Source organism: Carcharhinus amblyrhynchos, chromosome 3 (genome assembly GCF_965287045.1).
Source record: "Carcharhinus amblyrhynchos chromosome 3, sCarAmb.v2.hapA, whole genome shotgun sequence".
Taxonomy (NCBI): domain Eukaryota; kingdom Metazoa; phylum Chordata; class Chondrichthyes; order Carcharhiniformes; family Carcharhinidae; genus Carcharhinus; species Carcharhinus amblyrhynchos.
The window spans coordinates 8,690,546-8,718,437 of record NC_137326.1 but is presented as its reverse complement, the minus strand read 5'-3'; the positions used below and the strand labels follow the sequence as shown (position 1 = coordinate 8,718,437).

Sequence of the window (27,892 nt, the reverse complement as noted above, 5' to 3'; positions counted from 1 at the left end):
AAGGAAAATAACCCCCTACCTCTCCAATCTCTCCTCATAACTGTGTTTCTCTGACAACATTCTTACAAACCTCCTCTGCACCCCTCTTACGTTCTTCCTGTAATGTGGTGACTGGAACGACACGTGATAGTCCAGTTGTGGCCTCTTCAGTGTTTTATACAAATCCAACATTATATCATAGAATCTACACTGCAGAGGGAGACCATTTGGCCCATTGAGCCTGCATCAAGAACAATCCCACCCAGGTCCTGTCCTATCTCCATAACCCCACGTATTTACCCTCCTGATCCCCCTGACAGGAAGGGGCAATTTATCGTGGCCAATCAAACTAACCCACACTTTTTTGGAGTGTGGGAGGAAACTGGAGTAGCCAGAGACAACCCACGCAGACATGGGGAGAATGTGCTAACACCACACAGACAGTCACCCGAGGCCAACTCCCTGGCACTGTGAGGCAATAGTGCTAACTGCTGTGAGGCAACAGTGCTCATCACTGTGCTACCGTGCCACCCTTACTTACGTAGGCGATATATCCTTCCTTATGTGGGCAGCCATTATGGGGACAGCTTCTCCTCACAGAAGACAATGAGAGAGATGAATGTCCAGATCATCTGTTTTGCTTGGAGGTGTGGGCTGGGGGAGGAATGTTGGCCGGGACACCTGGAGAGTTCCCCGAGGTCCCTACGGACGTGCCCCGAGAGTGGAACCAAGCTCACCTGGACACACAGGCACCTGAAACAAAATGAAACAGTTTGGAAAAAAATTTAGAAAGCTGGTTGTAAAACCCAAAGGAACAGATGGTGGAATAACACGTTCTGGGTCACATAAGAACATAAGAACATAAGAACATAAGAAATAGGAGCAGGAGTAGGCCATCTAGCCCTTCGAGCCTGCCCCGCCATTCAATAAGATCATGGCTGATCTGTCGCTGCTCAGTTCCACTTTCCCGCCCTCTCCCCATAACCCTTAATCCCCTCGCTTATCAAAAACCTATCAACCCGCGTCTTAAAAATATTTAGCGAGGCAGCCTCCACCACTTCAACGGGCAGAGAATTCCAAAGATTCACCACCCTTTGAGTGAAGAAGTTCCTCCTCAACTCCGTTCTAAACCGCCCCCCTTTTATCTTGAGGCTGTGCCCCCTAGTCCTACTGTCTTTTTTGAGCGGGAAGAGTCTCTCCACCTCTATCCTATCCATCCCATTCATCATCTTATACGTCTCAATGAGATCTCCCCTCATTCTTCTAAACTCTAACGAGTACAAGCCTAGTTTATTCAGCCTCTCCTCATAGCTCAACCCCCTCACAGTGTGGGCTGTTTTCACCTCAAGGGCGCACCAAACTTAATTGTATTTCTGTTTTCTCTGGCAGTGAGAGGCCTAAGATCCAACCTCACAGTGGCCTTTCAGATAAGGAAAAGCTTTGATACGGTGGTGGAAAGAACATGTTTCCACTTGTGAGCGAGTCCAAAACACAAAGTCATAAGTACAAGATAGTTCTTCGTAACTGCAGTAGAGAATTCAGGAAACTTGCCATGCCCAATCAGGGAGAGTGAGTAGGGACAGTAACACAGTGGTAACATTACTGGTCCCTGGTGCTGTGAGGCGGCAGCGCCAACCTTTGTGCTACTGTGCCACCCCAAAAAGTTCAAAGTAAATACCTTTTTGAAAGAATACTTTAGTCCAACTGAGTTAGAGTGAAGGGCGGCACCTGGGTCCCACTCCCGTAACCCTCCCTGGACATGGAATGAGACTGATTTCCGATGGAATAAATTGTGATTTCCACCCCACCCCCCCCCCCGACGCTGAGTAGCTTGCCTACTCTCAAAGCTCGGGCTGGAAAATTGAGAATGGCCTCACTACGACTGGCAAAGCCCAGCCTGGAACTGTTGCGGTTTGGGCAAAGTTAATGACTTTGGCAGGTTTCTTTACACAGAGGGTGACCATTCCGCGTGGAACTCGCTGCCGGGGGAGGTGGCGGAGGCAGGTACGATAGTGAGCTTTAAGGGGCATCGGGACAAGTACATGAATAGGATGGGGATTGAGGGACATGGTCCCCGGAAGGGCAGGGGGTTTTAGTTCAGTCAGGCAGCACGGTGGGTGCAGGCTTGGAGGGTGCCGAAGGGCCTGTTCGTGTGCTGTAATTCTCGTTTTGTCCTTTGACTGCAGGGACTTGCGGTGGGTGGGGTGGAAATCAACGGGGGTGACACGATGAGGTGGGGCGGGGGGGGGGGGTGGGGGGGGGGGCGAGGGGGGGTGTTGGGGATCGCGAGGGAGGCAAGCTCAGCCCCACGGCAACCGGCCTAGCGGCTCCGCTCAGCAAGGAGAGGGCACGGTAAACAATAGCAGGTGTTTTGAGGCCTGCCGCGGAGGCCGAATTATGTCAGGGGAGGCCGGCCCGTCATATTTCCGTTTAAGACTTTAAAACCCGTGGGTTTGAGGACTTCAGATCCATCTCGGTAACCAGACCTTTGTTGACACAGAGTCAGCAATGTGAAAAACTCAAGCTGGCCCTCTCCCTCCCTCCCTCCCTCCCTCTCTCTCTCTCTCTCTCTCCCCCTCGTTTTTATTTTTGCTTTGGCCGTCCAGCAGTGGTTTTTTTTTTTGGCTTGGTGAGGAAGCCTGGGAAAATTTGCTGCTCCGAACAAGGGGTGTTTGAAGGTGGAAGTGGCCCAATCTTGTCCCATTCATAAAACAGAGAGCAGCCTGCCAGAAACAGCTTGTGCTTGTTTGTAACCTCTCCTGACGGTTGGCGGAGGGGGAGGAGGGGGACGGGGGAGGGGGGGGGGGGGGGTTGGAGTTGGAAGGAGAGGGTGGTTGTGTAGGGCCGGGGGGGGGGGGGGTGGTGGGGGAGCGGTGTGTGGAGGGGGGGGGGGGTGTGGGGAGGTGGTGCAGTGCTTGTTGAACATGAGACTAAAGGCCTGGACACATGCCAACTTTGGCCCTGGAGCTAAATTCCATCTGGTAAACGTTTATTAGCTTAAGGAAACCAGCGCTGTTGAAGTTACTGGTGGCAACCGAGCTGGAATTCTACCTGAGAAAGCAAACTTGTCTGCGCGTTTCGGAATCCCTCGATTATCTCGCCCGCTTTTTGCCCCTCGGAGCGCCGCCCAGACCGAGGCTGGCAGCGGCCACCACAACAATGGCAGCCTGCGTTTGTGTAGCAGCAGACTGTTAAATATCTAATCACGGGGGGGGTTTTTTTTTAACACAGAGGGCGGTGGGTGCCTGGAACTCGCTACCAGGAGAAGCAGATACGATAGAGACCTGTAGGAGGCGTCTCGACAATTACCATGGGAATAGAGGGATATGATCCCCCCCCCCGAGCGGGGTTAGGGGGGGTTATAGTTCAGTCGGGGCAGCATGGTGGGTGCGGGCTTGGAGGGCCGAAGGGCCTGTTCCTGTGCTGTAGTTTTCTCCGTTCTTTGTTCTATGGCGGGGGACTTTTTCCAGAGCGACAAATAAACAGAAGGCCCGAGCGAGGGTGGGATATCGGCAGAGGGGTGACCGCGCAACAGGACAGAAAGACACGTTCTCGGAAAGTGGAGGAAGGAATAGGAAAGAAGGTTTGCATTTGTATAGCGCATCTTTCGGACTGTTGGGGGGGAAACCAGGACGCACTGAGGAAACCCACGTAGACGCTTGGAGAGCGTGCAAACTTCATACAGACAGTCATCCAAGGCTGGAATCGAACCCAGGGTCCCTGGCACTGTGAGGCAACGGTGCTAACCCCTGGGCCACCGTGCTGCCTGAGGATGTAAAAGGCACTATATAAATGCAAAGCTTTTTTCCCCAATCTTCTGGCTCACCCATCTGGGGTAAACACAGTAAGAAGTCTCACAACACCAGGTTAGCGTCCAACAGGTTTATTTGGTAGCAAAAGCCACTAGCTTTCGGAGCGCTGGCTGCCCCTTTGTCAGGTGGGTGGGAGTTCTAATCACAAACAGGGCAAATAAAGACACAAACTCGGGCCAGTGAAATCTCCCCCCAATAATCAATAATCGATGTGGAAGTGTCCCGTCCTCACCTGAGAAGGTCCACACATGTGGGTCTAACAGGTTATTGGGTGGCGATGTGGAATAGGAATGGCACAAGGCACTGAATTTGATTGTGGCAGCGCAGTGTGGGGCTGTCACTGGGAGAGCAGGTAACTGAACGCACAGTGGGAGTGAGAACCTCTGGGACACTGACTGGCACATTGTACAATGTGCAGGAGGTCAGGCACTCACACACTTGGGTCCACGTTACTAACATCCTGTGCGTGACTCGTTACACGAAGCTCCTCCCTGCTTTGTCCAGCGGCCCAGGAAGGTGTCAGAGATCCAACTGCACTCGTCAAAGAGGATCGAGGAGGGCAGCGCAGTGGTTAGCACTGCAGTCTCGCAGCACTATGGACTTGGGTTCAATTCCCGGCTTGGGTCCCTGTCTGTGTAGTCTGCACTGCACGTTCACCCCATGTCTGCATGGGTTTTCTCCAAGTGCTCCAGTTTCCTCCCACAGTCTGAAAGACGTGTTGGTTAGGGTGCATTGGCCATGCTAAATTCTTCCTTAGTGTACCCAAACAGGACTGTGGTGACTAGGGGATTTTCACAGTAACTTCATTGCAGTGTTAATGTAAGCCTACTTGTGACACAAATAATCTTAAAACTCTCAGTGAACTTGACGGGGCAGACTCGAAGGGCTAGATGGCCTACTCCTGCTCCTATTTCTTATGTTCTTATTCCTACCGCAACCCACAACCATACAAAGCCGAAGGAGGCCATTTGGCCCATCAAGTCTGCACTAACAACAATCCCACCTCGGCCCTATCCCCTAACCCCACATAATCACTTCACCAATCTCTCTAACCTACACATCCTGGGACGCTAAGGAGCAATTTAGCATGGCCAATCTACCTAACCCGTTCATCTTTGGACTGTGGGAGGAAACCGGAGCACCTGGAGACCTAGACACAGGGAGAACGTGTAAAGTCCACACAGACAGTGACCCAGACCGGGAATCGAACCTGGGTCCCTCGCGCTGTGAGGCAGCAGTGCTAACCAGTGTGCCATTATGCCGCCCCACAGAGTGGACTGCAATTCACCTGACTATTGTTTGCGGGATCTTGCTGTGCGTCAAATGGCCACCACATTACATGCAGCACAATTCAGAATGGCTGTTTGTTTGTGGACGGTTGTGAGCCATATCAGACGGATGTGCTGAGGCAGTTTATAAAGACTGCTCTTTCTGTTCTTCCAATAAAGGCAATGTTCTCCACAGTGTAAAATGTTCCTTAAGTGCCGCTTTGTTCCGGACCAATGGACTTTTTAACCTGTTTTGCTAGTTGCTGCTAGTTGGCACAATGTAGAACCTGATATCAGAGTGAGATGAGATTCCTCGAATAAGTAACAAGTGACAGTTGTGAATTATTTCCCCATCCCTTGGTGCTGCGATGATGGCCAAGGGTGTTCTTATTGTTGATAATTTATCACTTTATTCTTCAGAATACCTGGACCTGTCCCCGCAGGAAAGGACATGTTGATCCAAATTTGCAACTCTTGCAAGTTAACTGTCTTTAGACTGAGCAGTCCCCTATGACACGTTGGAAAAGTGGACCCATCCACGTGTCTGCTTAACCGACCAATTTATTTGATAGTAAACTCACAAGCTTTCGGGGTTTGCCCCTCCGTCAGGTGAATGGAGAGTTCTGGCCTCAGTTCTGGTCTCTGCTCTGTCTGACGCCAGAACTCTCCATTCACCTGACGGAGGGCTTGTGAGTTTACTATCAAATCAATTGGTTGGACTTGAAACCTGGTGTTGTCAGACTTCTTACTGTGTTTACCCCAGTCCAACGCCGGCATCTCCATATCTGTTTAACCGAGCCAGACTGGGAAGGTGTCAAGAGCAATTTCCCTCCAATCAGCATTGAAGTTACTGATCAGAAGACTCTGATTGGGTGATGCAGAGGAGGAAATAAAAAGCAGCCAGGGTTCCCGCTTCCAATCGTTATCACTACGAGTGATGCCCTGGTCATCTCTTCAGCCAAGGACAGGAAGAAGGTGATCTGGGCAGATGGAATCTTATTTTCCCAAAGCCTAGAAGCCCCACTTTGAAGAAGAGTACGGGACATTTTCCTGTTAGCCTGGCCAACATTCCTCCCTCAGTCAGCACATTGAACCAGTCTCTTCAAGGTGCCATGTTGTGCACAATATGGCTGCCAGACTTATCCACAAAGCAGCAGTTAGTTCATAGTGTTTCACTGTGTGTCAGGGGCGAAGCTATCATCTGATGTGTGATACTGTTCTAGGTTTACAGCAAGGAAACAAGCCCTTAGGCCCAACTTGTCCAGGCCGCCCAGTTTCTCAGTCTTTCGATAGAAATTGTTTTCTGAAATTGTGCGGGATTTCACCCTTCCTGTTCCTCTCGGTGCCGGAGAGAGTTACAGGAATGTTGGGTGGGACGCGCTGAACGTGTTGTCCAGACCAACCCCTATAACTGCGATTATTCTCTTCCCACAGCCTCAGCGAACACAGCAGGAAGAAGAAGAGACAGCTCAGGTAGGGCACTTACGGTGATAGCCTTGCAAAGCAGCCATCACCACCACTCAGTATCCGTGACATTGTCTGCAGATGGTATGAAACTCTGGAAGAGATGTGAACTGTGAGGAGGGAAGTAAAAAACTTCAAAAGAACGTTGGAGGATTGGGGAACAATGCAGAGAAATGTGGAGTGATTTATTTTGGTCGGAGAATGTGGAGAGACAATATGAAATAGAGGGGTGCAGGAGCAAAGGGACTTGGGTGTACATGTGCATTAGTCATTGAAGGTGGCAGGACAGGTAGAGAACGCGGTTAATAAAGTATACAGTATTTTAGGCTTCATCAATAAGGGCAGAGAGCACAAGAATAAGGAAAAAAAGCAAAATACAGCAGATGATTTGATTTTGGTTGGATTTGATTTATTATTGTCGCGTGTATGAACATACAGTATTGTTTCTTGCGCGCTACACAGACAAAACATACCGTTCATAGAGAAGGAAAGGAGAGAGTGCAGAATGTAGTGTTACAGTCATTGCTAGGGTGTAGAGAAAGATCAACTTAATGCAAGGTAGCTCCATTCAAAAGCCTGATGGCAGCAGGGAAGAAGCTGTCCTTGAATCGGTGGGTCTGTGCTGGAATCTGAAACGGAAACAGAAAGTGCTGGAAAGTCTGTGCAGGTTTGACAGCGTCTGTGGGGAGAGAATAGAGCCAAGGTTTTGAGTCTGGGTGACCCTCCATCACAGCTGCCATTACAAGAGTAAAGAAGATCTGTCGACCTGATACAAGACACAAGTTCAAACACTGGGCCCTATTTCACCATTTTGATTCAAAGTGCTGGGCGGATTTGAAACTGGGAGTGTTTCAGATCCGATTTTTAGACCCATTCTCAGGACCCCCATACGCACTCTGACTAAAAAATAGCAGCAACTCCAAATCGCGCTGCTAAAGCCCGTGGGTGGGGTTTAACACGCCCAAAATCCTGCAGCTCCGATTGGCGCCTCCAACTGCGCATGTGCAGAAAAAAATTATAGAATGCGACTCCCCTGCCACCTCGCTCCCAGGCCGGATAACGCCTCCCCCAGACCCCACAGACGTTGCCCCATCCCCACAACGTTACTGACCCCTTTCTCCCCCCAACCCCTTCGTCACGCAGACCGATCGTGGGCCCCTCCCCCCCTTCCCCCTCACTGATCACAGGCAGAGTGGCAGCAGAACCCCCTTCCTACTCACCGATCACAGACAGGGTGGCAACGGGCCCATTTGCCCCTCACTGACCACAGGTAGAGTGGCAGCAGAACCCCCTCCCCCCCATCGATCTCAGGCAGAGTAGCAGCGGACCCCCCCCCTTCCCTCCACTGATCTCAGGCAGAGTGGCAGCAGACCTCTCCCCCCCTCCACCTCCTTCCCCCACCGATCTCAAGCAGAGAGCCATCAGGCACTTGGCACCCACCTCCTCACTAACTGGAGCGCTCGAATCGAACTTTAGTAATCAAACTTTTTTGGGCAGCATGGTCGGTGCAGGCTTGGAGGGCCGAAGGGCCTGTTCCTGTGCTGTGCGGAGTGGCACACAGCGCCAGGAACCCAGGTTTGATTCCTTGGGTCACTGTCTGTGTGGAGTCTGCATGTTCTCCCCATGTCTGAAAGACATTCTGGTTAGATGCATTGACCCGAACAGCCGCGGAGAGTGGCGACTAGGGGATTTTCACAGTAACTTCATTGCGGTGTTAATGTAAGCCTTAGTTGTGACTGATAAATAAACTTTACTTTTAATTTTCTTGTTCTCTTTGAGGAGGGAAAATTCAATCTTTAGAAGTCCCTTCAAAATATATTACAACAATTTATAAAAGTTTGAACTTAATTAGTTGCCAATACAATTATTTTCCATCGTATTATCTGAGATTTGATTTTGATTTGGTTTATTATTGTCACATGTATCGGTATGCAGTGTTGTTTCTTGCGCACTATCCAGACAACGCATACTGTTCATAGAGAAGGAAAGGAGTGCAGAGTGTAGTGTGACAGTCATAGCTAGGGTGAGAGAAAGATCAACTTAATGCAAGGTAGGTCCATTCAAAAGTCTGACAGCAGCAGGGAAGAAGCTGTTCTTCAGTCGGTTGGAACATGATCTCAGACTTCTGTATCTTTTTCCCGGCGGATTTAAGACTTATCTGGATAGTTTAAGGCTTCTCTGGATAGTCACATGAGCAGACTGGGAATGGAGGGATACAGAAGAATGGTCTAGTTGGACCAATGAGCGACGCAGGCTTGGAGGGCCGAAGGGCCTGTTTCCTGTGCTATACTGTTCTTTGTTCTTTGGAAGAAGGTGGAAGAGAGAATGTCCGGGGTGCGTGGGGTCCTTAATTATGCTGGCTGCTTTGCCGAGGCAGCGGGAAGTGTGGACAGAGTCAATGGATGGGAGGCTGAGTGAAACATCAAAGAATAGAAGGGGTGTCTTTCAGCCTCATTCTCATTTCAGTCGCCCATTCTTTCCTCTATTCCCCATCTGCAGGCACCACCTGTTGTTCATTCTGCTGCATGTTAATAAGGGCGTTAGGAAGGATCTCAATCAATGCCTGACTATCCTACATACCCTGCTCCCAGTATTAACAGCGAGCAAGCAGAGTTGTGATGGTAATTTTGGATTCATGTTTGCAAGAAGCTCTGATGGGCCGATTGGCCTCCTCCCATACTGTAACCTTCTTGGAATCTGAAATTCCACTGTTCCAAAAATAATCATAGAACCCCACAGTGCAGAAAGAGGCCCTTCAGCCCATCAGGTCTGCACTGAACACAATCCCACCCAGGCCCTACCCCCATATCCCTACATATTATACCCACTAATCCCTCTAACCTACACATCCCTGGACACTAAGGGGCAATTTCTTAGCACGGCCAATCAACCTAACCCGCACATCTTTGGACTGTGGGAGGAAACCAGAGCACCCAGAGGAAACCCACGCAGACACGAGGAGAATGTGCAAACTCCACACAGACAGTGACCCGAGCCAGGAATCGAACCCAGGACCCTGGAGCCGTGAAGCAGCAGTGCTAACCCACTGTGCTACCGTGCCGCCCACGATTCCCTCACAGGCAAACTTCAAACCTTTCTTGGGACAATCCAAAGTATGGGGCATGTCATCAGGTGAGAGTGCAAAAGGGGAGGTCACAAATTTACAATCCATTTTACGCCTCTCATTTATTCCCAATCGCTCATTACTTACACGCGGAGAGATGTGAAGTGGGAGGTTCATTTCCCTTTCGGGCCCTGTCAAGATCTAGTCCATTGCCACTGGACTCCAATGGCATTGGCAGCAGGTTAAATTTCTGGAACATTCCATCCTTCCCGTCCTCACTACCTCGCCTCCAGAGAAAGCCCAAAACGGGAATAAAGCGGGAGAGGGGGAGGGTGGGCGGGGGACAGTATTTGGAAAAAAAAATCCTCTCTGCGAAGATACTTTGAGAATGCAGCCCATAGCCTTTAAAAACTGCTTTGGTTTTCTGGATGACCTCTTTTTTTCAATAAATCATTCCCGTGAAGGCTCGGTTGAACTCTGTATCTGTTTCATGTGGTCTTCATTTAGATTAATTCAACGCAGATGGCAAATACTATTGATTGTACAAAGAAAGGTTGGGGGTGGGGGGTGTGGGGGGGGAGCAGGGAGGTATCACCGCACAAAGCCAGCGACTCCCCTCACCCTCCCCACTCCCGAATAATTTATGCATCGCAACCATCAGGAAACTGTTGACAACCTTGGTGTCATTCAAGGAGTGATGGAAGGGTTTGGGGGGGAGTGCAGTTAGAAATTCTCTCCTCATCTCATCTCCTCCCGCTGTACCAGATTGTGGAGTTAGAATTTCTTTTTATATATATATATATATATGCATACATTTATCTTTCAGCGTGTTGTCCAGATTGATTTCCTCCCCCGTTCACCCAATTTATGAGTCAGGCAAGTGAATGTTGGAGCCGCTCGAGAGGCTGTCATGTTGACGTGGCGCTCGCGTGGGTTAATACCCCGCTGCCCAGTGGTACAAGCCACAGGGAGGGGAGGTCGCAAATCCACCTCGGCAGTCTAAATCGTACGCGCAAAAATGATTTTTAGTCGACAGGAACTCCAAACAAGTCTAGGAGAGAGAAGGGCTGAGGCGGTGATGATGGAAGGTTATAAAATTTTGGAAAGATTTAATGGACGGAGAGAGAATGTTTGGTGGCACAGTGGTTAACACGCCACCTCACAGCGCCAGGGACTGGGGTTTGATTCCAGCCTTGGGTCAGCGTAGCAATTTGCTTTTTATTTCCACAATTGAAACACAACTTTTACTTTTCCCGAATTAATTTTCTAATTTGTTCGTGTTAGTACAATCCACCTTGATAAAGTGGGTAGTAGCATAGTGTCACAGCGGTTAGCACTGCGGTCTCACAGCGCCGGGAACCCAGTTTGATTACCGGCTTGGGTCACTGTCTGTGCAGAGTCTGCACATTCTTCCCGTGTCTGCGTGGGTTTCCTTTGGGTGCTCCGGGTTCCTCCCACAATTCGAAAGACGTGCTGGTTACGTGCATTGGCCGTGCTAAATTTTCCCCTCAGTGAACCCGCACAGGTGCCGAAATGTGGCGACTAGGAGATTTTCACAGTAACTTCATTGCGGTGTTATTGTGTGGCACTAATAAATTAACTTGGAACGTATTGAAGGTTTCAATAAAAAATATGTGGAATTAAGAATTTACTGATGACCATGAAACCATTGTCGGAAAAACCCATCTGGTTCACTCATGTCCTTCAGGGAAGGAAATCTGCTGTCCTTACCTGGTCTGGCCTACATGTGACTCCAGAGCCACAGCAGTGTGGTTAACTCTGAAATGCCCTCTGAAATGGCCCAGCAAGACACTCAATGGGTCAAGAAAGAAGGCAGCTTATCCCCACCTTCACAAAGGCAACTAGGGATGGGCAATAAATGCTGGCCAGCCAGCGAGGCCTGTTCCCACAAATGAATTTAAAAAAAATCACTCAGTTTAAGGGCAATTTGGAGATAACTAATGCTGGTCTTGCCAGCGGCATCTGCATCCCATTAAAAAATGGGATTTTTAAAAATCAAGATTATGGATCGCAACCAGCCACGTTAGTTTCTGGGATCTGATTTATTAATAATCCACAGAGCACTCAAGTTGAAAGATATTCCAAGATTCTGCCTCATCCACCTGAGGAAGAGAGTTTCAGAATCTCACCACCCCCTGAGAGAAAGATTGTCTCTTGATCTCTCTCTGAAATGGGCGATTCCTCTCAGTGACCTCTTGGTTCACCCACACGAGGAAACATCCTCTCCACATCCATCCGGTCAGGAAACACCTCTGGATTTCACATGTTTCAATCAACTCTTACTCTTTGAAACTCCAGCGAACGTGAACTGAATCTGTCCAGTCTCTCCCCCTGAGACAGTCTGCCCATTTCAGGAATTACTCTCTTAACCCTTCTCTGAACTACTTCCAATGTGTGTGTGTGTGTGTGTGTGTGCATATGTCTATCTGTTTATGCCTGTAGCTGTGTCTGTGATTATCCCTCAGTCAATTTCACAGGACATTTTTTCACTGGGGACAAATCTTCCCCAGTTTAGAAAACACACTAGGATCTTTTACCGCCACCTGAGAGGATAGAAGGGGTCTCGGTTCAAGATCTTGTCCAAAAGACAGCACCTGCGATAGTGCAGCACCCCTTTCTCTTCCTGGGGTTATGGGGAAAAGGCAGGAGAACGGGGATGAGAAAAGTATCAGCCATGGTTGAATAACAGGGCGGACGCGATGGGCCGATTGGTCTGATTCTTCTCCTGTGTCTTATGGTCTTCTGGACCAAGGTGTTGCACAGTCCCTCTGCAAATGGGTGTGCAGAATCAGGTATCATCCTCTTCCTCACCTCCCCCTCCCTGCCTTCAGATTTGCCTCAGTGATAAATTGACCAGTTGGATGAATCTTTTCGGTACAAGTTAGCCTGGGGTGACGCGGTGGCACAGTGGTTAGCACTGCTGCCTTATAGCACCAGGGCTGTGGGTTCAATTCCCAGCTTGGGTCACTGTCTGTGTGGACTCTGCACCTTCTCCCCGTGTCTGCGTGGGTTTCCTCCGGGTGCTCCAGTTTCCCCCTACAGTCCGAAAGACGTGCTGGTTAGGGTGCATTGGCCGTGCTAAATTCTCCCTCAGTGTAGCCGAACAGAGGGTGGCGACTCGGGGAATTTCACAGTAACTTCTTTGCGGTGTTAAGGTAAGTCTACTTGTGACACTAATTAAAAAATAAACTTTAACAAAACTGGGGAAGAGAGAAATAATGTGCCTGATTTTACAGCCCTGGTAAAATATTTGCCAAGCAGTTTCTAACTTAGAGGTGAGAGTGCGACTGACTGAGGCACAGCAGCCAAGACAAATTGGTGTCAAATGCTGAGTTCAGGGTCAAATTGGAAAGTGGGGCCAGTGTTGTCATTTATCGCTTGTGAGCTCAGTCTGCAGACATCCAGTTACTGATCAGATAACTGTCGCCAGTGACAACTTAGGAGAAACTGAAGGCAGGAAAATGGTATAATGAATTTCATGCTCGTGAAACAAGCGATACCAGTTCCGCGTGTGTCACATAGAATCATCGAACCCTCAGAGTGCAGAAGGAGGCGTTTCACCCCATCGGGTCTGTACCCACGCTCCGACAAGTCCGCACCCACCCCTTGCCCTATCCCTGTAACCCCACACGTTTAACCTACACATCTTGGGACACTAAGGTGCAATTTAGCAAGGCCAATGCACCAAACCCACACATCTTTGGACTATGGGGGAAACCGGAGCACCCAGAAGAAACCCGTGCAGATATGGGGAGAATGTGCAAACAGTGACCCAGGCTGGGAATCGAGCCCGATTTGATATCTCACCCAAAAGGGGGCAGCTCTGATAGCACTCCATCATTACTGCACTCTAAGCTCTGGAATTCACTCCCTAAGCCCTCTCTTTCTTTCCTACTTTAAGACGCTAAGACAGAGGAGATGTCAGGGGCAAGTTTTTCACTCAGAGGGTGGTGAGTGAGTGGAATCGGCTGCCGTCGGTGGTGGTGGAGGCAAACTCACTGGGGTCTTCTAAAAGACTTCTGGGTGAGTACATGGGATTTAATGGGATTGGGAGTTATAGATAGGCCTGCAAGGTATGGATATGATCGGTGCAACTTGTGGGCCGAAGGGCCTGTTTGTGCTGTAGTGTTCTATGTTCTATGTTCCTTACAATCCTACGGCTGTGATCAAGTGTTTGCTCACCAATCCCAGTCTCTCCCTGTACGGCTCAGGGGACAGATGTGTTTAAGTGCTTTCCAACTTGAAGTTTTTAAGCCAAGTTAGCTGTCACTGAGATCCCAGTTCTCTTCCTGCTCCTAGTGGTGCACTAAGGCAGATTTCCACCTGTTTCCACAGCTAGTAATTCCTGGAACAGGTCGCTAATCTGTCACCAGGGGCTTGTAGCCTGAGGAGGCACCACTTCACAACAAGCTTAGCTGACCAGGAATCTCCCCCTCCTTCTTACCATCAACCACTGGTGTTTTCAGAAGGAGTTTGCAGGTTGATGCTCAGGAAGTGTAGTGGGCGACCTGCTCCTGTCTATATCAACAGGGCTGAAATAGAAATGGTTGAGAGCTCCAAGTTTCCAGCTGTTCAGATCACCAATGCCCTGTCCTGGTCTCTCCACGCCAATGCTATGGTTAAGAAAGCCCACCAACGCCCCTACTTTCTCAGAAGGTGAAGGAAATTCAGCATGTTCACTGTGAATTCCCACCAATGTTTACAGATGTAGGATAGGAAGTATCCTTTCCGGTTGTATCACAGCTTGGCATGGCCCCTGCTCTGCCCAAGACCGCAAGAAACTACAAAGGGTTGGGAACAAAGCCCAGTCCACCACACAAACCAGCCTCCCATCCATTGACTCTCTACACATCCCTCTGTCTGGGAAAGGCAGCCAGCATAATCAAGGAAGCCACACACCCGGACATACCCTCTTCCACCCTCGGGGAAAGAAATACAAAAATCTGATCAACCAATGTTGGGGTGTAACTGCTGACAACTTTGCACTGGACGTAATGTGACCAATGGGAGCAAAATGTAAGGGTCTACTGACCCAGTAAAACATGGAACCAATTACAGAGTGATGTAATAGTCAGCTGACTAGCTGATTCACTATAAATAAGGAACAATGTCGGCTTGTAGGGAGCTTAGAGAGGCCCAGGGCGAGGCCCCAAGTTTGGAGTAATGAAGTTTTTTTTATTAAACCCTTTCTTTGATTTATAAGTTGGAATAAGTTTTGTTGTATTTTCATTAGCTGCATTTTGAAGAGTTCCTTCTGAGGAAACAACTGACCCAAGAATGGCTTCTTCCCTGCTGCCATCAGACTTTTGAATGGACCTACCATACTTTAGACTGACCTTTCTCGTCACCCTATCTGTAACTGCAACATTATAATCTGCACCAAATTCTTTCCTTCTCCCCTATGTACTCTATGAGCGGTATGCTTTGTCCGTAAAGTGTGCAAGAAACAATACTTTTCACTGTGTATTAATACGTGTGACAATAATAAACCAAATCAAATTGTGGACACAGCTTCCTTGGTCATCAAGTCCTGGATGGGACTCGAACCAGGAACTCTGGCACAGAGGCTGCGTCGTTACCCATTGTGTCACAAGACCAGCCTCATCATTGAGATCAAAGCCTTTTAAATAAACAGCAATTAAAATGCTTCGTTAAGCCCAAAAAGGCAAGTTATCAATAAGACCGACACGATTTACTGAAAGCTCAAAGTCTCCCCAGGAATGTGCTGACACCTCCCAGCCGCGCGTTCCTCAGCGGCGGGAGATTGGCGCGCTGTTTGCTGCCGGTGGGATTTTCCAGTCCCGCCGCTGTCAATAGGAATTCCCACATCAGGCCACTGTAAAACCCACAGGGAATCCCACAGGCATGAACGGCCAAGGAACTCCCCCCCCCCGCTCTGAAACCACTCAAAAACAGGTTGTGTTTCCCTGTGAAAAATTCCGAGTCGGGAAGCGGTGGGCTTGAGCCCCATTCCAGCGGCTTGCCCGTGCTGCTGGTGTGCCAACAACAACTTGATTTGGGTAGCACCTTTTGAGTGTAACAAGGCGCATCACAGGAGCAGCATCAAACAAATGTCTCCATCAGATGATGAGTGGATTGGACTGGGGGGGTGGGTTTGCGGGGGGGGGTGTTGGATGCAGGGTGGGGGGGTTGGAGGGACAGTTGGGGGAATGGGATGGGGGGGGGGTCTGGTTGGGCTGCGGTGAGATTGGCTGCCGTAGTTTACTTGTCAATGGTTGCAGATCTGTACACCCAAGGACCACTTGGTCACCCCCCCCCACCCCCCACGCTGGTATTTTACCAGCACGCCCTCCCCAGAATGGGGGTGGAGGGGGGCGGGCAAGGCCATTGGCCTCGGGTGAGATCTTAGGAGCATTGGGCGGACGAGGTGGTAAGGTTCCAGCATCAATCCCGTACTGCTTCCACCGAGGAGTGCAGCAGACGGAGAGAAAGAGGTGCGGGGGTCCGACCGTATCACCACCGCAGCGCAAAATGCCTCATCATTGTTCGGGTTCGCCCCCGAGGTGTAGCCGAGGGAGGCAGTGACGGGCTGAATGAAAGAGATAGCTTTCTTTCTCGCCAACACTTCTTTGCCACTTTCTTCACCAAGTTGCAGCCTCTCCCCCCTCCCTGCTACCCACCCCCAGTCTGAGGAAATCACTTAAAGGTTGCTGTACCCAAGCTGCGCTCGCTAGTTGGCAGATAGAATTCCTCACCAGAAGACCTCCTACTCCTAGATTAAACAAGTAATAACAGTGTGGGGCCTCTGGTTTCAATCATTCTGCTATAAAATGAATACAATTTCCTCCAGGCTTCATTGCTTTGAATTGCTTCCCATACTGACAGGAAGTTAATTGTTTGGTGGGGTTAAGACAGAGAACAAGAGCCTCCTGTTACTAATAGACGACTTCAGTGTGTACTAGGGCACTTGCTCTTGACTGTGGCTTTGCTTCACTGATGAAACCAACACGGTGGGCTCTTTTAACCGTGATTTCTCCTCTGATTTTCATTCACGGCCGTTACTTGGGCAGCGCGAGAGGGAGGGAGCGAGGAATAAAAAGCCAATGATTTGCAACCAGGAGTCCATCAATGCTATTTATTTGTAGAAGTTGGGACAGATTAAGATGGCACAAACAACCCTTTCACCCCGAGACCACGGGTCAACTCTCATCCAGACAGACTGTCAAAGATCATTATTTTTGAGCGGCAGAAAGCAGGGGAAGCTGATCGATGTCATTTAGTTCCTCCCCCTCCGCCACCCCCAACAGCTTCGGTTTTCCAGCTTTATTTTCAACTTTTCATTCTCCTTTCCGATCGTACTGGCTTCTTTCGGGGTAATCCTGAAATTTGAGGCGCGTACCCCATTCCTCGCCCTCCCTCCCCACCCCCAGTAGCATACGGCACGCTTGCCTTCACCAGTCAAGGCATTGAGTATAAGGTTTTGAGGCAGGTTCCCGTTGAGGAAGGTTTTCAAAGCTTGCAGAGGGATTTGGACCAACTGGGAAAATGGGCTGAAAAATGGCAAATGGAATTTAACGCAGGCAAGTGCACTTTGGAAGGACAAACCAAAGTAGAACGTACAGGGTAAATGGTCGGACTCTGAAGAGTGCAGTTGAACAGAGGGATCTGGGAGTACAGGTACAGAATTCCCTAAAAGTGACGTCACAGCTGGATAGGGTCGTAAAGAGTGCTCTTGGTTCATAAGTCGGAGTATCGAGTATGAAAGTTGGAGTGTTATGTTGTATAAGGCATTGGCGAGGCCAAATTTAGAGTATTGTGTACAGTTTTGGTCACCTCATTACAGGAAGGATGTAAATAAGGTTAAAAGAGTGCAGAGAAGGTTCACAAGGATGTTGCCAGGACTTGAGAAGCTGAGTTATAGAGAGAGATTGAATAGGTTAGGACTTTATTCCCTGGAGCGTAGAAGAATGAGGGGAGATTTGATAGAGGTGTATAAGATTTTGATGGGTGTAGATAGAGTGAATGCAAGTAGACTTTTTCCACTGAGGCTAGAGGAGAAAAAAAACCAGAGGGCATGGGTTAAGGGTGAAAGGAGAAAAGTTTAAAGGGAATATTAGGGGGGGCTTCTTCACGCAGAGAGTGGTGGGAGTGTGGAATGAGCTGCCGGATAAAGTGGTAAATTTTAACACTTAAGAAAAGCTTGGATGGGTTCATGGATGAGAGGGGTGTGGAGGGATATGGTCCAAGTGCAGGTCAGTGGGACTAGGCAAAAAATGGTTTGGCACAGACAAAAAGGGCCAAAAGGCCTGTTTCTGAGCTGTAATTTTCTATGGTTCTATAAAAATTGGCAGGTCATACTGCAGCTGTACAGAACCTTAGTTAGGCCTCATTTGGGAGATAGCGTTCAATTCTGGTCACCACACCGTCAGAAGGATGTGGAGGCTTTGGAGAGGATACAGAAAATATTTACCAGGATGTTGCCTAGTCTGGAGGGTATTAGCTATGAGGAGAGGTTGGAGAATCTTCGTTTGTTCTCACTGGAACGACGGAGGTTGAGGGGGCGACCTGATAGAGATTTGCAAGTTTATGAGTGGAACGGACAGAGTGGATAGTCAGATGCTCTTTCCTAGGGTAGAAAAGTCAAGTACTCGGGGATATAGGTTTAAGGTGCGTGGGGAAAAGTTTAGAGGAGATGTGTGAGGCAAGTTTTTAACACAGAGGGTGGTGAATGCCTGGAGCTCGCTGCCCAGAGAGGTGGTGAGAGCAGGTACGATAGCGGCATTTAAGGGGCAAAGGGACAAATATATGAATTAGATGGGAATAGAAGGAATAGGGACTCCATAAATGCGTACGGTTTTAGCTTAGGCAGACATCATGGTCAGCACAAGTTTGGAGGGTCAAAGGGTCTTTTCCTGGGCTGTACTGTTCTTTATTCTTTGTTCAGTGAGTTTGATGACTATAACCATTGAATCGTACAATGCAGAAGAGGCCCTTCGGCCCATCGAGTCTGCACCAACAATAATCCCACCCAGGTGCTATCCCTGTACCCCCACATATTTACCCCGCTAATCCCACCAACCTACGTATCCCAGAACACTAAGGGATAATTTAGCATGGCACATGCATCCTGGTGAACTTCGTCTGCGCCCCATCCAGTACAATCACAGCCTTCTGATAATACGAACAGAACTGCACACACAATACTCCAGCTGTGGCCTCACCAAAGTTCGACACAACTCCAGTGTGTCTTTTTACCCTGGGAACTTGCGCCCCATTGCTTGGCCCACTGCTGACTATCCAGATGTAGGCCTCAAAGTTACCCCACACTGGTGCCCCCTGACAGGAACAGCCTTATGCTGAGGCCTGGCAGAACATGGAGACAAGCCTCCAGTTCTCAGTTAGTCGCTGAGCGGTGGCCTGCTGCAGCACAGGTCTGTGCAAAGTCGGGAGATCCCCTCTCGAGGAGCAGAGCTGGTAACCATTCTGAGGGAAACAATTTGAGCCAACTGGCTTGTCACTAACAAGGCCAGCATTTGTTGTCCATCGCTAACTGGCCTTGAACTGAGTGTCTCACTTGGCCATTTCAGAGGGTATTTCAGAGTCTGTGGCTCTGGAGTCACATGTAGGCCAGACCAGGTAAGGATGGCAGATTTCCTTCCCTAAAGGACAATAATGAAGCAGAGAGGCTTTTACAAATTATATTTGGACTTAAGAATCTACTGATGACCATGAAACCATTGTCGATTGTCGGAAAAACCCATCTGGTTCACTATTGTTCTTTAGGGAAGGAAATCTGCCATCCTTACCCGGTCTGGCCTACATGTGACTCCAGAGCCACAGCAAATGTGGTTGACTCTCAACTGCCCTCAGGCAACTAGGGAAGGTATATAAATGCTGGCCCAGCCAGCGATGCCCATGTCCCACGAATGAATGAAAAAACAATCAGTGCTAATCTCATGGTCACCGTTACTGAGATTAGCTTTATCATTCCTGTATGAATCGAATTTTAAATTTGACCGGCTGATCAGGATTGCACCATACACTGGAAATGCTACCAAAGTACAAGGAATCTCAACGGCAGAACATTGAGATTAAAATGAATATTTTTTCCCCCACTCTCCTTGGCTGTATCCAGACCAGAGTCCCATCCTGGGTCAGAATGGGAAGTAATATCCTCCCAAGCCTCTTGTGGTTCTTCTGAATGAGAAAACAGTGAACCCAGAACCAGGGCATTAGGATTAACCTGGAGAGAGATGCCTCCAACAGCACCAACAGCTGGGAAAATCCTGCCTAATATCAGCATGTACACTCACAACACACAAACTTGCCTCCCCATCACCGCGAACGAACCCTCCGCTGAGTATGATTTGTCAGACTGAATTGTTGGAACATCCAGTTTTGGATGGACAGAAATTTCCATCACCGGTCATTGTTCTGTGCTCCCACCAAAACTGGCCACTGATTCCCTCCCTCTGAGATTGATCCAGACTTTTCACAACCTTGAGGCTCCAACAACACTCAAGAAGCTCCATATTATCCAGGCTAAAACAACCCGCTTGATCGGTATCCCATACACTCCCTCCACCGCTGATGCACAGTGTGCACCATCTACAAGATGCACTGCGGTAACTCACCAAAACTCTTCCAACCGCACCTTCCAAACCCACCACCTCGACCACCCAGAAGGAGAAGGGCAGCAGGCGGACACATGGGAAACTGCAAGTTCCCCTCCAAGCCACTCGCCATCCTGACTTGGAAACGTATCACCGTTCCTTCACTGTTGCCGGGTCAAAACCCTAGAACTTCCTCCCTCACGGCGCTGTCCCTACACCTCAGGGACTGCAGCGGCTCAAGAGACTGCTCGTCATGACCTTCTCACGGCTTCTCCATGGGGAAGGCGGTGGCAGAGTGGCGTTGTCAATTGACTAGCGATCCAGAGACTCAGTGTGACGTTCCAGAGACCCAGATTCAAATCCTACCGTCTGTGTGTAGTCTGCACGTTCTCCCCCATGTCTGTGTGGGTTTCCTCCGGGTGCTCCAGGTTTCTCCGCAGTCTGAAAGACGTGCTGGTTAGGGCGCATTGGCCGTGCTAAATTCTCCCTCAGTGTACCCGAACAGGAGTGTGGCGACTGGGGGGTTTTCACAGGAAATTCATTGCCGTGTTAATGTAAGCCTGCTTGTGACATTAAGAAATGAACTAAAACTTGAACAGGCTTTCCCCCAAAATCTCCGTCCTTGGCTAAAAGTTTACCTGTCCCAACTCCTCCTCATGTGGTTGGGCGCTCAGTTTCGCCTCTTTAAGTCAGATTTTCCCCACGTGCGTGTAAAAATGCGAGCTATTGTTGCCCCGTGTGTAGCATCCTCCACACCCCCCACCCCGCACCCCCTCCAGGTCCACCCGTTCTCCTGTGTGTGACACACTCCGGCCTGTTGTGTGGTCTTCGAGTGACACACTCCACTTCCGAACGTTCAAGAATTGTGAGTAGTTTCAGAATTTGGCTGGTTTTGACAGGCGGGGGCCCCCTGTCTTCAGGGCAACGTATGAGAGACAGGCGTGTTACATGAAAGAATTTGCCATTGTGGAAGGAACTGAAAGCAGTCACAGCTCTGGCATGTCACCGGCGGTTAGAACGGTAGTTTAATTTGGGGATTGCTTTTTTTTTCCCCATTTCACCCCCCCCCCCCCACTCATCCCCCCGCCTTTTGGGACACTTCACCCTGCGACTGTTTCAATCCCCCCCCACCCCGAGAGAGCCTGCTCAGACTCCGCTCTCTGCTTCCTCCTGGGAGTGAGTCACGTTCTGACTCACCACCCGCCCCCCCCCCCCCACAGCAAACTCCCCCCCCCCCCAATTCCCCCACCCCGATCCCCCACCGAGTTGGAATGCTGACTCACGACACCGCTATCCAGTGTTGTTAAATAGCGCAGGGTGCTCTTGTTTAAGGTCAACACAATTCCCGTTAAGGTCAATAAATAACAAAGACTCGGAAAGGGACTTCGAAAGCGATCGCGGCTCCCGTGCATCACTGAGGGAGTGTCACGCTGTCAGAGGCGCTGCCTCTGGGGTCCGCTCTTCAGACCGAGAACTTGTTTGCCCTCTCGGCTAGATGCAAAGGGCTGTCCGTCACATCGACAAAGGCAGGGGGCGATCGCCCCACGTCCCAGACAATGCAGGGGGAGGAGCGATTCTCCCCAAAAATATTCCAAGTGTCGAATTTGCATAAAACCTGGAGTAAATCCCGCTGGTTTTTACAGCGGGATTTTCAAACTGAATCTCCCGCACTCTATGCACTGCAGTGTGCCCTAATGTGAATCTCGTTAAAATTCAGGGGGCCGGGCCCATTCCCGCTGGAGAGGCCGGCAGCAGAGTGCTGAGTGAGCCATTGCGCACGCGCTCATCTGTCAGATCGGCGCATGCGCTGTAGTCCACACTGCCGGCCTCCCGATCACCGGCCAGCCCCACTGCCCCACATCGCTGATCACGCAATCCCACCCGCCCCCGCCCAACTCCTCGATCGTTAGCCTCCCGAGACCTCCACACCCCCCCCAAGTCCCGACCACCCCCAGCATGCTGACCACCCCCTGAGCCATTACCCCAATGCCCAGCCCCAGTCATTGACCTCCCTCCCTCTGTCACCATGCCTGAGTGCAGAGTGGCTGTGGGACCCTCCTCCCCCCACCTATCTCACCCACAGAGGGTCCCCCCTCCCCCCCATTAAGCCCCACTCCTGTCCCTGTCCCCTTGACACTGCATGGTGGCAGCACCAAGGTGCCTCCCGGGGGCATTGCCACTTTGCCCCTTGGGCAGTACCAGAGGGCTAGGCTGGCACTGCGAAGCTGGCAATGCCCAGGGGGGTGCTACTCCTTTTATCTTCGTGGGGAACCTCAATGGGCTCTAGCTGGCCCAGAAACATCTGGCGTGGAGCTGAGGGCGCTGGAAATCCAGCGGACAGAGACACGCGGATGTCTGGCACCCATTGGGGAGTCCGTTACACCACATCCACTGGAGCCTGGGGGAATATGTATTCCTGAATCAGCCTTATTAAGAACAGATTATCCGGTCGATACCACATTGTGGGGGCTTGCTGTGCACAAGTTGGCTACTGGATTATAACATTGATTATCCTATGAAAGTGCTATAACTGGCTGTGTATAGGGATAGAGTAGGCCATTCGGCTCCTCGAGCCTGATCCACCATTCAATAAAAGCATTACCTGATCTGATTGTAACTTCAACCCCACTATTACTGCTGACCCCCCCGATAACCTTTCACCCCTTGTTCATTAAGAATCTATATAGCTCTGCCTTAAAAATATTCAAAGACTCTGCTTCCACCACCTTTTTAGGGTGGCACAGTGGTACAGTGGTTAGCACAGCTGCCGCACGGCGCCAGGCACCTGGGTTCGATTCCCGGCTCGGGTCACTGACTGTGCGGAGACTGCACATCCTCCACATGTCTGCGTGGGTTTCCTCCGGCTGCACCGGTTTCCTCCCACAGTCCAAAGATATGTGGGTTAGGCGCATTGGCTGCTAAATTGCCCCTTTATGTCACGGGGACTGACTAGGGTAAATGCATGGGATTATGGGAATAGGGCCTGGGTGGGATTGTGGTCGGTGCAGGCTCAATGGGCCAAATGGCCTCCTTCTGCACTCCAGGGATTCTATGATGAAAGAGTTCCGGAGACTCAACCTTCCAAGAGAAAAGAATTTTAAACGAGCGATCCCTTATTTTTTAAGCTGTGTTCCCCTAGTCCTAGATCCTCCCACAAGAGGAAACAGAAAAAAAGAGAAAGCGTCATCAAAGTTGTGAACTCCCTCCTTTTGTCACTAGTTGGACGATACCTGATGGATTGCGGCCAGTAGGAATGTTCCAGTCATCCTCAACACCGGTGCCCCAGGCTATGTCCTCAGCCCCCTACTATCCTCTTATACTCCTGTGACTCTGTGGCCAAATTCCCCTCCAACTCGATTTTCAAGTTTGCTGATGACACCACCGTAGTGGGTCGGGTCTCAAACAACAATGAGACAGAGTACAGGAATGAGATAGGGAATCTGGTGAACTGGTGCGACGATAATAATCTCTCCCTCAATGTCAACAAAATGAAGGAGATAGTCATTGACTTCAGGAACATAAAGGAAAACTTGCTCCTGTCTACATCAACGGGGATGAAGTCAAAAGGGTTGGGAACTTCAGATTTTTGGGTGTCCAGATCATCAACAACCTGTCCTAGTCCCCCCATGCTGACACTATAGCTAAGAAAGCCCACCAATGCCTGTACTTTCTCAGAAGACGAAGGAAATTTGGCATGTCCATTACAACTCTCACCAATGTTTACAGATGCACCATAGAAAGCATTCTTTCTGGCTGTATCACAGCTTGGTATGGCTCCTGCTTTGCCCAAGACTGCAAGAAACTACAAAAGGTCGTGAGTGCCCCAGGGGTCGGTGCTGGGGCCTCAGCTATTTACCATTTATATAGATGATCTGGAGGAGGGAACCGAGTGTAGGGTGTCGAAATTTGCTGATGACACCAAAATTGGTGGAAAGGCAAATTGTGCGAAGGGTGGTGAGAGTCTACAGAAGGATCTAGATAGGCTGGGCGAATGGGCCAGGAAATGGCAAATGGAATTTAATGTTGGCAAGTGTGAGGTGGTCCACTTTGGTAGGAATAATGGTAGGAAGGATTATTACTTACGTGGAGAAAAACTGCAGTAGGCGGCGGTGCAGAGGGACCTCGGGGTCTTTGTGCATGAGTTGCAAAAACCCAGCTTGCAGGTGCAGCAGGTGGTCAGGAAGGCGAATGGGATGCTGGCCTTCATCGCGAGGGGGATTGAATATAAAAGTAGGGAGGTCTTGCTGTGGCTGTATAGGGCATTGGTGAGGCCGCAGCTGGAGTACTGTGTGCAGTTTTGGGCGCCGTACTTACGCAAGGATATTTTGGCCTTGGAGGGAGTGCGGAGGAGGTTTACTAGGCTGATACCGGAGTTGAGGGGGTTGAGCTATGAGGAGAGGCTGAATAAATTAGGCTTGTACTCGTTAGAGTTTAGAAGAATGAGGGGAGATCTCATTGAGACGTATAAGATGATGAATGGGATGGATAGGATAGAGGTGGAGAGACTCTTCCCGCTCAGAAAGGATAGTAGGACTAGGGGGCACAGCCTCAAGATAAAGGGGGCGCGGTTTAGAACGGAGTTGAGGAGGAACTTCTTCGCTCAAAGGGTGGTGAATCTCTGGAATTCTCTGCCCGTTGAAGTGGTGGAGGCTGCCTCGCTAAATATTTTTAAGATGCGGGTTGATGGGTTTTTGATAAGAGAGGGGATTAAGGGTTATGGGGAGAGGGCGGGAATGTGGAACTGAGCCACGACAGATCAGCCATGATGTTATTGAATGGCGGGGCAGGCTTGAGGGGCTAGATGGCCTACTCCTGCTCCTATTTCTTATGTTCTTATGTGAACGTAGCCCAATCCATCACGCAAACCAGCCTCCCATCCGTTGACTCTGTCTACACTTCCCACTGCTTCAGAAGGGCAGCCAGCATAATTAAGGACCCCACGCACACCGGACATTCTCTCTTCCACCTTCTTCCTTTGGGAAAAAGATACAAAAGTCTGAGGTCACGTACCAACCAACTCGAGAACAGCTTCTTCCCTGTTGCTGTCAGACTTTTGAATGGACTATCCTTGCGTAAAATTGATCTTTCTCAACACCCTAGCTATGTCGCTAACACTGCATTCTGCACTCTCTCATTTCTTTCTCCGTGAATGGTATGCTTTGTCTGGATAGTGTGCAAGAAACAATACTTTTCACTGAGCAGCCTGTATGGCCTTTAAAAATGCTATTTTCTGTTGTTGAAATGTTTATTGCGTGAAAATTATTCCTTGATGTGTTTGAGAATGAAACTGTGGTGCAGTTTGACTAATCCAGCTGAAAATGTTGTTACAATTAAACAGAAGCATTCTGGCTTTGTAACCGAAATTAGCATACCAAAAATGTCTTTACAATGTAGAAGGCGTATTTGATAGTTTTATGATAATCCAATTCCTGAGAAATTGACAGATACATGAAATCTACAAGCTTTTGGAGGAGGCCAATGGAGCATCCTTACCCAAAAAAATTCATAATAATTTCTTTAGATCATCTCCTTGAAGGAACTCGAATGCCCACCAACATGCAACTTGTGATAGCACCATGATGATTAATTTGATCAGAAGATGTAACCAGTGTTGTGGGCTTGGCCAGCCTCTGGTGCAACTTTGTGGTGGTGCGGTGGCACGGTGGTTAGCACCTCACAGCGCCAGGGACCCAGGTTCAATTCCTGGCTTGGGTGACTGTGTGGAGTTTGCACATTCTCCCTGTGCCCATGTGGGTTTCCTCCCACAGCCCAAAAATGAGCACTGTCATCATCTCACCTCTGTTATTGTCATTTATATTAATGGTTTGGATGAGAATATAGGAGGCATGGTTAGTAAGTTTGTAGGTAACACTAAGATGGGCGGCATAGTGGGCAATGAAGAAAGTTACCTCCTATTGCAACGGGATCTTGATCAATTGAGCCAGTGGGCTGACGAATGGCAGATGGAGTTTAATTCAGTCAAATGTGAGGAGATTCATTTTGGTCGATCGAACCAGGGCAGGACTTACTCAGTTAATGGTAGGGCGTTGGGGAGAGTTACAGAACAAAGAGGTCTAGGGGTACATGTTCAGAGCTCCTTGAAAGTGGAGTCACAGATGGACAGAGTGGTGAAGAAGGCATTCGGCATGCTTGGTTTCATTAGTCAGAACATTGAATACAGGAGTTGGGACGTCTTGTTGAAGTTGTACAAGACATTGGTAAGGCCAGACTTGGAATACTGTGTGCAATTCTGGTCACTCTAGTATAGAAAGGATATTATTAAACTAGAACTAGTGCAGAAAAGATGCTACAGGGACTTGATGGCTTGAATTATAAGGAGAGGCTGGATAGACTGGGACTTTTCTCTCTGGAGCATAGGAGGCTGAGGTGTGATCCTATAGAGGTCTATAAAATAATGAGGGACACAAATCAGCTAAACAGTCAATATATTTTCCCAAAAGTAGAAGAGTCTAAAACTAGGGGGCATGGGTTTAAGGTGAGAGGGGAGAGATACAAAAGGGTCCACAGGGGCAATTTTTTCACACAGAGGGTGGTGAGTGTCTGGAACAAGCTGCCAGAGGTAGTAGTAGAGGTGGGTACAATTTTGTCTTTTAAAAAGCATTTAGACAATTACGTGGATAAGACAGTTATACAGGGATATGGGCCAAATGTGGGCAATTGGGATTAGCTTCAGGGTTTTAAAAAAAGGGTGCAGGGAAAGTTGGGCCGAAGGGCCTGTTCCCGTGCTGTAAACCTCTATGACTCTATGGCTGTATGAAGTTTGATGAATTGGCCATACTAAATTGCCTCTTGGTGCCCAAAGGTGATGCAGGTGACCTGATGAAGGAGCAGCGCTCCAAAAGCTCATGATTCCAAACAAACCTATTGGACTTTAATCTGGTGTTGTGAGACTTCTTACTCTGTCCAAAGATGTGCAGGTTAGGTGGGTTGGACATGGTAATCGTACGGGATAATGTGGATAGGGTGGGGTGGTAGCACTGTTGGGATTTGAAGCATTTGCCAAAACCTCAGGGCTAACTACTCCAGGATAAAGCCCCATGCCATGACGTATTGGCAATGGTAGACATAGTCAGGGCACAGCCCAATGAACTGATAATCAGCTGGGAATAAGAAAGGGAAACAGTGTGTGAAGATATGCTTTAAACAAAAATACTACACCAGGTATTCAGAGCTAATAAATTGGACAACAAAACATTGAGCTTTCAAATAAGATAAATATATCTTGAACAAAGAACAAAGAAAATTATAGCACAGGAATAGGTCCTTCGGTCCTCCAAGCCTGCACTGACCATGCTGCTCAACTGAACCAAAACTTCTTACCCTTCCGGGGACCATATCCCTCCATTCCCATCCTATTCATGTGTTTGTCCAAATGCCCCTTAAAAGTTATTATCGTATCTGCTTCCACTACCTGCCCCAGCAGCGAGTTCCAGACACCCACCACTCTCTGTGTAAAAAACTTGCCTCATACATCTTCTTTAAACCTTATGCCTTGCACCTTAAACCTGTGCCCCTTAGTAATTGACTCTTCCACCCTGGGAGAAAGCTTCTGACTATCCACTCCATCCATGCCCCTCATAATCTTGTAGACTTCAATCAGGTCGCCCCTCAACCTCCATTGTTCCAGTGAGAACAAACCAAGTTTCTCCAACCTCTCCTCGTAGCTAGTGTTCTCCAGACCAGGCAACA

The 27,892-nt window shown here is 49.2% G+C and overlaps 1 long non-coding RNA gene across 1 annotated transcript in view; it reads left to right on the top strand.

The window, feature by feature from the left end:
- The window catches only part of LOC145341324 (uncharacterized), a 98,553-nt gene that overhangs the window by 50,688 nt on the left and 19,973 nt on the right, over positions 1-27,892 (top strand). Inside the window, exon 2 of the long non-coding RNA XR_013886358.1 lies at positions 6,494-6,532. This is a non-coding gene — a long non-coding RNA (uncharacterized LOC145341324). The remainder of the gene's footprint in view (positions 1-6,493; positions 6,533-27,892) is intronic.